The sequence below is a fragment of the Protopterus annectens genome, chromosome 12.part0, assembly GCF_019279795.1.
Source record: "Protopterus annectens isolate FY-2018-M chromosome 12.part0, PAN1.0, whole genome shotgun sequence".
Classification (NCBI taxonomy): Eukaryota; Metazoa; Chordata; order Ceratodontiformes; family Protopteridae; genus Protopterus; species Protopterus annectens.
In genome coordinates this window covers 480,543,379-480,551,086 of record NC_056746.1, presented here as the reverse complement: position 1 = coordinate 480,551,086, position 7,708 = coordinate 480,543,379, and the positions used below count along the sequence as shown (strand labels likewise).

The 7,708-nt window shown below is 42.9% G+C and overlaps 2 protein-coding genes across 2 annotated transcripts in view; one reads left to right on the top strand and one right to left on the bottom strand.

Moving 5' to 3' along the window:
- The window catches only part of SLC5A10 (solute carrier family 5 member 10), a 1,811,293-nt gene that overhangs the window by 1,015,358 nt on the left and 788,227 nt on the right, over positions 1-7,708 (top strand). The window lies entirely within an intron of this gene.
- Positions 1-7,708, bottom strand: part of FAM83G (family with sequence similarity 83 member G) — a 254,449-nt gene that overhangs the window by 34,742 nt on the left and 211,999 nt on the right. The gene's annotated exons all lie outside the window — the stretch shown is intronic.

Below are 7,708 nucleotides of genomic sequence, written 5' to 3'. Positions count from 1 at the left end.
GTGCCTCTGTCCAGCAGTGACACAGAGATGATTCCCGGGGTAAACCTACGATCTCCCATCCACCGGTCAAGATTTCTCTTGAACAGAGCCAGCGAGGTGCTCTGCCTCACATGGACCGGGATTTTATTCCACAACATAGGGAGTCTCTGGGTGACAAATCTATCCCTCCAGCATGTCCTATTTATATCCGTGCTAAGGTTTCAGTCGCTTGCTCTAGTGGATCTGGTAGATTTGGATTTTTTGAGGTGGAGCATGTCCATTAATTCCGGGTTGGACATGGCTTTGTATGTCAGGCACAGGTCACCTCTGAGCAGACGGTATGTGACTGAATAGAGCTGGAGTTTCTTCAGTCTGGCAGCATATGACAGATTTTGGAGTCCCTTTATCCTTTTGGTGAGGAATTTTTGGGGTCTCTCCAATTGCTGTAGGTGTCCTTTGAGATACATCCGAATGGGGCATTGTACTCTATCATTGGTCTGATAAGTGAAGAGTACAGGGGAACAATGACCTCACTTGATCTGGATGTGAATCCCTTCATGATCAGGTGGGCAATGTAGAAGGTTTTTCTAACCACTTTAGCAAGTGTCAAAAGAAAGGCCACTGTCAACCTGGGTCCCCAGGTCCCTGATAACCTCTTCTGTGCTTAGTGGATTGCCACCTATATGGTAGCTTGGGGTTACCTTGTTTTTCCCGAAGGGTATGACTATACATTTTTTGGCATTTAACTTCAAGCCATGGCTCTGGCACCAGTTATCAGTTTCCGTGAGACCCCTCTGAAGGATATCTGTGTCCGATGTACTTTCCACTATGGCTCCCAGTTTGCAGTCATCTGCAAACTTTGTCAGCCATAGTCCTCCTATGTTAGCCTGTACTTGTGAGAAGTAGATGCCGAAGAACAGGGGGCCAAGGACTGAGCCCTATGGGACACCACTTGTGACCGGCTTGGAGTCTGACATGGCGCCAGCTACTCTAACCCTGTGGGTTCTGTCCTTTAGCCAGTTTGCAACCCATCTTGTGACATATGGGTTTACATTTAAGCTGGTAAGTTTCTCTATAATGCCCGAGTGGGGTATTGTGTCGAAAGCTTTTTGCAAGGTCAAGGTAGGCTGTATGGACTGCCTTTCCCTCATCAATGGCCTTGGTGACTGTTTCGAAGAAGTCGACCAAGTTCAAAAGGCATGATCTGCCCTTGACAAAGCCAAACTGGGTCAGGTCCAATGTCTGCAAGTCCCCTATGTCTTTGTTTATGAGTTCCATTATGATCCTCTCCATAGCTTTGCAGACCAGGCTTGTTAAGCTTATGGGGCAGTAATTACCAGGGTCCGTAGAGGCACTGCCTTTGTGGAGTGGGACCACAGTTGCCGTATGCCACTCCTTGGGCACGTATCCTGTGGTAAGGCTAAGATTAAACAGCTGCCTTATGTGCGGGTTTAGTTCCTCATTGAGTTCGTGTAGCACACAGCCGGGGACACCATCCGGTCCCATTGATGCTGTGTTTTTAGCTTTAGAGAGAGCAGCTTTCACCTGCGCATTGGAGATGTCTGGGAGGCTGCACTCCGCTGGGATAGTTCTCTCTCCTTTTGGGGGGGGAGAGGGTGGTGAAGTTTGCACTGAACCTGTCTGCCAGTATGTTGGCAATGGCTGTGGGTTCAGTGATTTTTGTATCATTTTGGACTAATTCTGAGCATATCTGGGAGTTTCCACCCAGGTTTCTAACATAGCTGAAGAAGGCCTTATGATTGTCTTTTGAATCTATGGCAATTTTTCCTCTCAAAGTTGGCCTTGGATGATTTTATGAGTGCTCGTATTTTTTTTTACTAATAATGATCAAAGGTGTCTTCTCTTTTATGGATTTTGCTCTATCATGTAACAGCTTTCTTCTCTTATTGTAAAGTTTGTTTATGGCTGGGGTCCACCAGACTGGACGTTTGCCCTTGGTGGAAAGAGTCTTGGGTTTATTAGGGATTGCCTGATCCATGCAGTCCTGAAGGTGTTCGTAGAAGGCATTTGTAAGGGCTTCCGCAGCTTGGGTTGTGGTTTCCACTGGCTCGGGGGCCTTGAAGGATACCACACCAGTCTTGAGTAGTGTGAAGTTTGCTTTAGAGAAGTCCTTCACTGTGATCTTTTTTGTTTGGGGTGGGGGCGGGATGTGGATATCCAGTGAGATTAGTTTATGATCTGATCTCACCAATGAGGGATATACTTCCGGTGTGGAGCATTTTGTCCCCATGTTTGTGATGATGAGATCTAGTATATTTTCTCCTCTTGTGGGGACGGTGACTAGTTGTTCCATGGCATTTGAATTTATGAACTCCAGGAACCTTTGGGCTAGAAAGTTTGGGCTTGAGTAATGTTCCCAGTCTATATTCGGGTAGTTGAAGTCACCCAATATAATGGTGTTTGGAGATGCATGATAATGTAATGACTAGCATTTTCTCTGTGTATGAAGTGTTCTGTCACCTTGTTTGTGCTTTTGGTGACCTTGGATTAATGTAACTTCAGTAGTTTTGGCAGATTAGTGAAAATTAACTTTGAAAGGGGGGATGTTTGCTGGTAAGCATTATTAAAGCCGACTGCTTAACAGACTGCTTCCACATGGCCCAAGACATGCATTCTTTTTTTAGGTATGAGTTTGTTTAGCGGATATTATCATGTCTGTTCTGTTTAGATGTTATTGGATAAAATTTTTTTTAGGGAAGATTAAGTGCAGTGGTTAGCATTGCCGCCTCACAGCAAGAGGTTCTCCGGTTCGATCCTCGGCTGGGGTGCCTTCTGTGCGGAGTCTGCATGTCCTCCCTGTGGTCGCGTGGGTTTCCTCCGGGTGCTCCGGTTTCCTCCCACATCCTAAAGACATGCTGCAGGTGGATTGGACACTCTAAATTGGCCCTAGGTGTGTGTGTGAGTGTGCCTTCTGTGGAAGGTTGGGCGCCGGGCTGGCAACTCGACACTGTAAAACTCCACTGCCATTCAATGTGCGGACAAGGTGATCCGCTGTGGCGACCCCTAACCGGGAATAAGCCGAAAGTAGAAGAAGAAGAAGAAATGCTGCTGGTACTCTCACTCTGGCATCAGACGTGCAGGTGCAGGTGCAGATGCTGGAAACTGGATCCCATTGTTATCACCATCTTGGTTGAGTACCACTAGCACTTTAGCACTTGGAGGGAGATGCCTCTGCAGTAAGGTAAACTGATCACTCCAGCCCAATCATTTAGTTACAAGTTTTTTCACAATTCTGCTGTCTATGAGGAGTGACAAAGACCTTTAGCAGGATTTTGGTGGGAGAGTGCCTTTCTGAAAAAGTGGATATGACAGAGTGGAGGTCTTGATTAATCCAGATGGTTTTGAGGGAATTAATCCTGTTAGGAGGGGTAAGTCTGAGGAAGTCATTGTTCCACTGTATCCAATGTTCATCAGACCTGTCATTGAGTACAGTGTCCCCTTTGGTATGTACCTAACCAGGCATATCCAACAGTTAGAACATCCACATAGGTTCCTCACCAAAAGAATACAGGGCCTAAGTAATAGGTCCTATGCAGACCACCTCAAGGCCCTATCCCTGTATTGTCTCCTTTAGGCTTTTGAGGGGAGACCTATGCCTGGTATACAGGGCATTGACTAATCCCACTCTGATGGACCTCCTGCATATCCACAAAACAAACAGTACCAGAATTACCTGTTCTAAAGACTTAAACATCGACTTTGATCTAAACAGGACCTGCTGGAGAGATAGGTATGGATCCCAGAGACTACCTCATCTATGGAATAGGCACCCCATCCATGTGAAGCAGAGTTCCTCCTTAACCCAATTCAAGTGCAACTTAGACAATTGGATGGGAAACTGGAAATTCATCCCTGGTTTGGTTCATCTCCAAGGCCCATGCTTACACTTATCAAGGGTATCAGAATTTGTCAGAGATTTGGGATGCGTGGCTAGGCTTAAAAAGGCCCTTGTGGTCGTTAGCCTAGTAAACACCTATGATTTAACTTTTCTTGCCATTCTTTCGTCCCAGGCCTGATGGCTCACACTTTCTACAAGAACCCCCTCTTGGAATTTTGAGGATGACTCCATCATGTTCACACATTACAGCACTTAATCATCTTACCTCAGGTGATTCAAAATATAATGTCCAAAAAGCACAAAGTGAACCAAAGCAACAGGAAGCCAAAAATAAGAGTAAAAACCTTAAATATAAGATTAGCGCTTTCACAGTACATTATCACTGCTTCATCTGACAAAACCATTTACCTACAAATTAGCTTAATAAATAGTCAAAGGATCACATGGTCCACAGCATTTTATCACCATAGCAGCTGAAATTGTACTTTAACTTAAAGACGCATAACAGTTCAAGGTGCAATACTGGATATAAAAAAAAATGTACAAGTCTTTGAAATATTATGTGCTTTCAAGACTATTTTTTAATGTGAAAAAAATATTTTTTTGTGAACTTGTTCAGATTTTTATATTGGACTGCCAGTATTGCACCTTGAACTGTTATGCGTCTTTAAGTTAAGTACATTTTCAGTTGCTACAGTGATAAAATGCTGTGGACCATGTGACTGCTACAATGATAAAATGCTGTGGACCATGTGATCCCTTTGACTATTTATTAAGCTAATTTGTAGGTGAATGGTTTTATCTGATGAAGCAGTGATAACATACTGTGAAAGCGCTAACATTATATTAAAGGCTTTTACTCTTATTTTTGGCTTCCTGTTGCTTTGGTTTACTTTGTGTGTTTTTTGGACATTATTACTTGGATTTTAAGTGAACCATTTGTCTATTTGGCTACGCTTTTGATGTACTTCTGATTCAAAATATACCCGAAGAACTGACAGAACTGTGACCTATCAGACCATGTCTCCTGCCTCCAACTTCCTCAGCATGTGCACATCCTTCTCAAATACTACCTCCTTAACCTTTGCCTCTCTGCAGAGAGACTGATCAAGTTTTTCTGTGCCATGTGTTTTATGTCAAAGAACACAAGGTAGGACCCAGGACCAACAGCAATTGGAAACCAGTCACCACCTCTTCATTTCCCAATGACACTACTTCCATCCTAACTACCACTGTGTGTTTTTTGCTCTCACGTACTTGTACCATTTTTTACCTGCTGCTTCCCCCTCAGCTTTACCATAAGCCTGCTCTGAAGGAGTGAGACAGAATCTTTACTGAAACCCAGACCAGTCATACCCACTGGGTTGCTGCCGTCCAACTCCCTTGTAATTCAGTTACAGAAATCTGTTGTTAATTTGACAGGATAAACCATCAATGAATTCACGCTGGTCGTCAATAAACAGCCCTGTCTGCTGCATGACTTGAACCTTCTGTATCACTTTACATATCACTGAAGACAGAACAGGTGACACCATGGGTGGTGTTACCATCTTAGAACACTGGATTCTGCAGTATGTTGCTGGATGGAGTAGCTCCTATACAGAGTCTGCATGGGTGTTTGTTAGTTGCTCTGGTTTTGTCCTTCATCTCAGAAATATGCCACAGATGAGATGGCATTCTTTGGATTTGGCTCTAGTTGTGTATAGGAGTATGTGTATGCATAGGTTCATAAGTAGTTACTAGGCATACAGTCCTGGGGACCATTTAGGAGCCTAGCCCACGTTCCCAGTTGCCCTAAGTATTGGCTGGTTAAGTGACTTGCTCAAGGTCATCCAATAGGCAACTAAAGGCTGAAAGAATCAAACCCTGTACTACAGGAAGTAGCTCATTAACAGATTATCACCTTAGCCCTTTCCAACAACTGCTAGACTATTACAAGCCTAGGCAATAACCAGAGGTTAGAATCAAACTCTGTAACTTGCATCTGTAAGGTAAAGACCTTAACCATTATACCAACTCTACCTCAGGTATTGCCACGCCCAACCCTGCTTAAGTTATATGCTATATTGATTAGTTCTGCCTTGGGTGCAGGGAGAGCCAGGGTAGGCACCTGCTCTCCTGGGACCTGAAATGGATTAAGCAGGTTAATTGGAGAATGTACAGAAGAGGTCAGACTCACAGATATGTGATTTCCTGGACTGCCCTTTATACTGCTCTTGAGAATGATCACCATCAGTGCTTATGTCCAGACTCTTGGGAACAACTTCCCCAATTCTCCATTTGTCCTGACTTTTCATTCATGGGGTCTCTCATATGTCCCTTGTACAGCAACAAAGTCCAGCTCTTGCAGAGAAGAGCACAAAGGTCAGCAACAGAAAAATCAATATTCCTGTGTGTGTTTACAGTTCTAAATTGATCACAGAAGTAATTTTTTATTTTGTTTTTGTACTTGGTTCACATGTTCTGTTTTCAGTCTTCCTCACTTGATGTGTGGCGACATTGCTTGTCAGGTCATGACATTGTACGGCATGAGCACAGTCTAAGGTGTAATTCTGGTATCGCTTCTTCAGCGAAACTGCACAATTGTTTTTGATATAAACAAAACAAGTCTGTACTGTGCCTTGTCTCCTGTATAATAGAATTTCATTGTACATTACATTAAGAATAAAATTTCATATACAAAGATTTTGCCCTTTGTTCAGTATTCTGTGACTAATGTTAACTGCAGATGCCACAACCATCACCAGACAACCATACAAAGCACTGACCGCGTTATGGAAGAACACAGAGATTATTCAGTAAACAGCATAAGATTTTATACAGTGTACAGAGATAAAATATTTGGAATAGTAGTGTGAACCTAAATGGTGCCTCTATGTGCCCACACAGTCTTTAGCCAAGACTTGTTTCTTTTCTACACCTCCATCTGATCAGCAGCTATAATCCATAGTTCTTTTTGTAAATGAAATGTCTCACTGCCAACAAAAATGAAAACAGACTTGCATTTTACCAGGTTTTAAAGTGCATCTTTTACCTGTAAAAGGAATTTTATGAAAGAGATCCCGCAGGATGACTAAAATGGCACATGGAGCTGGAATTCTGACTGTGACCTAAGAGACCTGGGATTGATTAGGGGACTCTGTTCCTGAGAACTCCAGAGATGGATGGGTGGGAAGTAACAGTGTGTTTCCTTAATCACTTAGACTGGAAGGGAAGGAATTTTTAGCTAAGGCTACAGGCCATGGTGGACAGCAGGGGACTTTAGCTCTACTAAAAGTGATTGGGACACACACCTGCAGGTAAATCCATGCCTTGTTTTGCATTATTGTCATTGCACTCCACATGTGGAGACAGGATTGTGTGCTGGAAAATAAATTCAAACCACTCTAATATAACAACTTGTATCTGATCAACACGCACAAAAGAGATGTGACTTTAGTCAGTAAGGGAATGAATGGATCAGAAGTGCAAAAAATGAGACTAGATGAACTAGGCAAGAGGACCAAAAATATTAAAAAAACAAAATGTATATGCCATAGTATTACTACCTTTGTGGTTAGTTCTATCATTAAAAGTTACAATTCCCATTAGCAGAATAAGTTTTGCCATCATTTAGAAGCTGGCATAAGGCATAATTTAGCTTGCATGGTTATTAGACATCTTTTTATGCTGTCCTGCTTTCAGTGGTAAGGCTCAGCTTCTAGATTGTAAACAGGGCAAGTGCAGCTAGCAGTGGTACTATATGAATTCACCTCAGAGTTATCATATTTTCCAAAATCAGTGAGAGACGTACACATTTCAGTGGCAAATCATTTCCAAGGAGGATATTGTTCATGTCCCCAAAAAAGACAAGAATGGCAATAAAGTGGT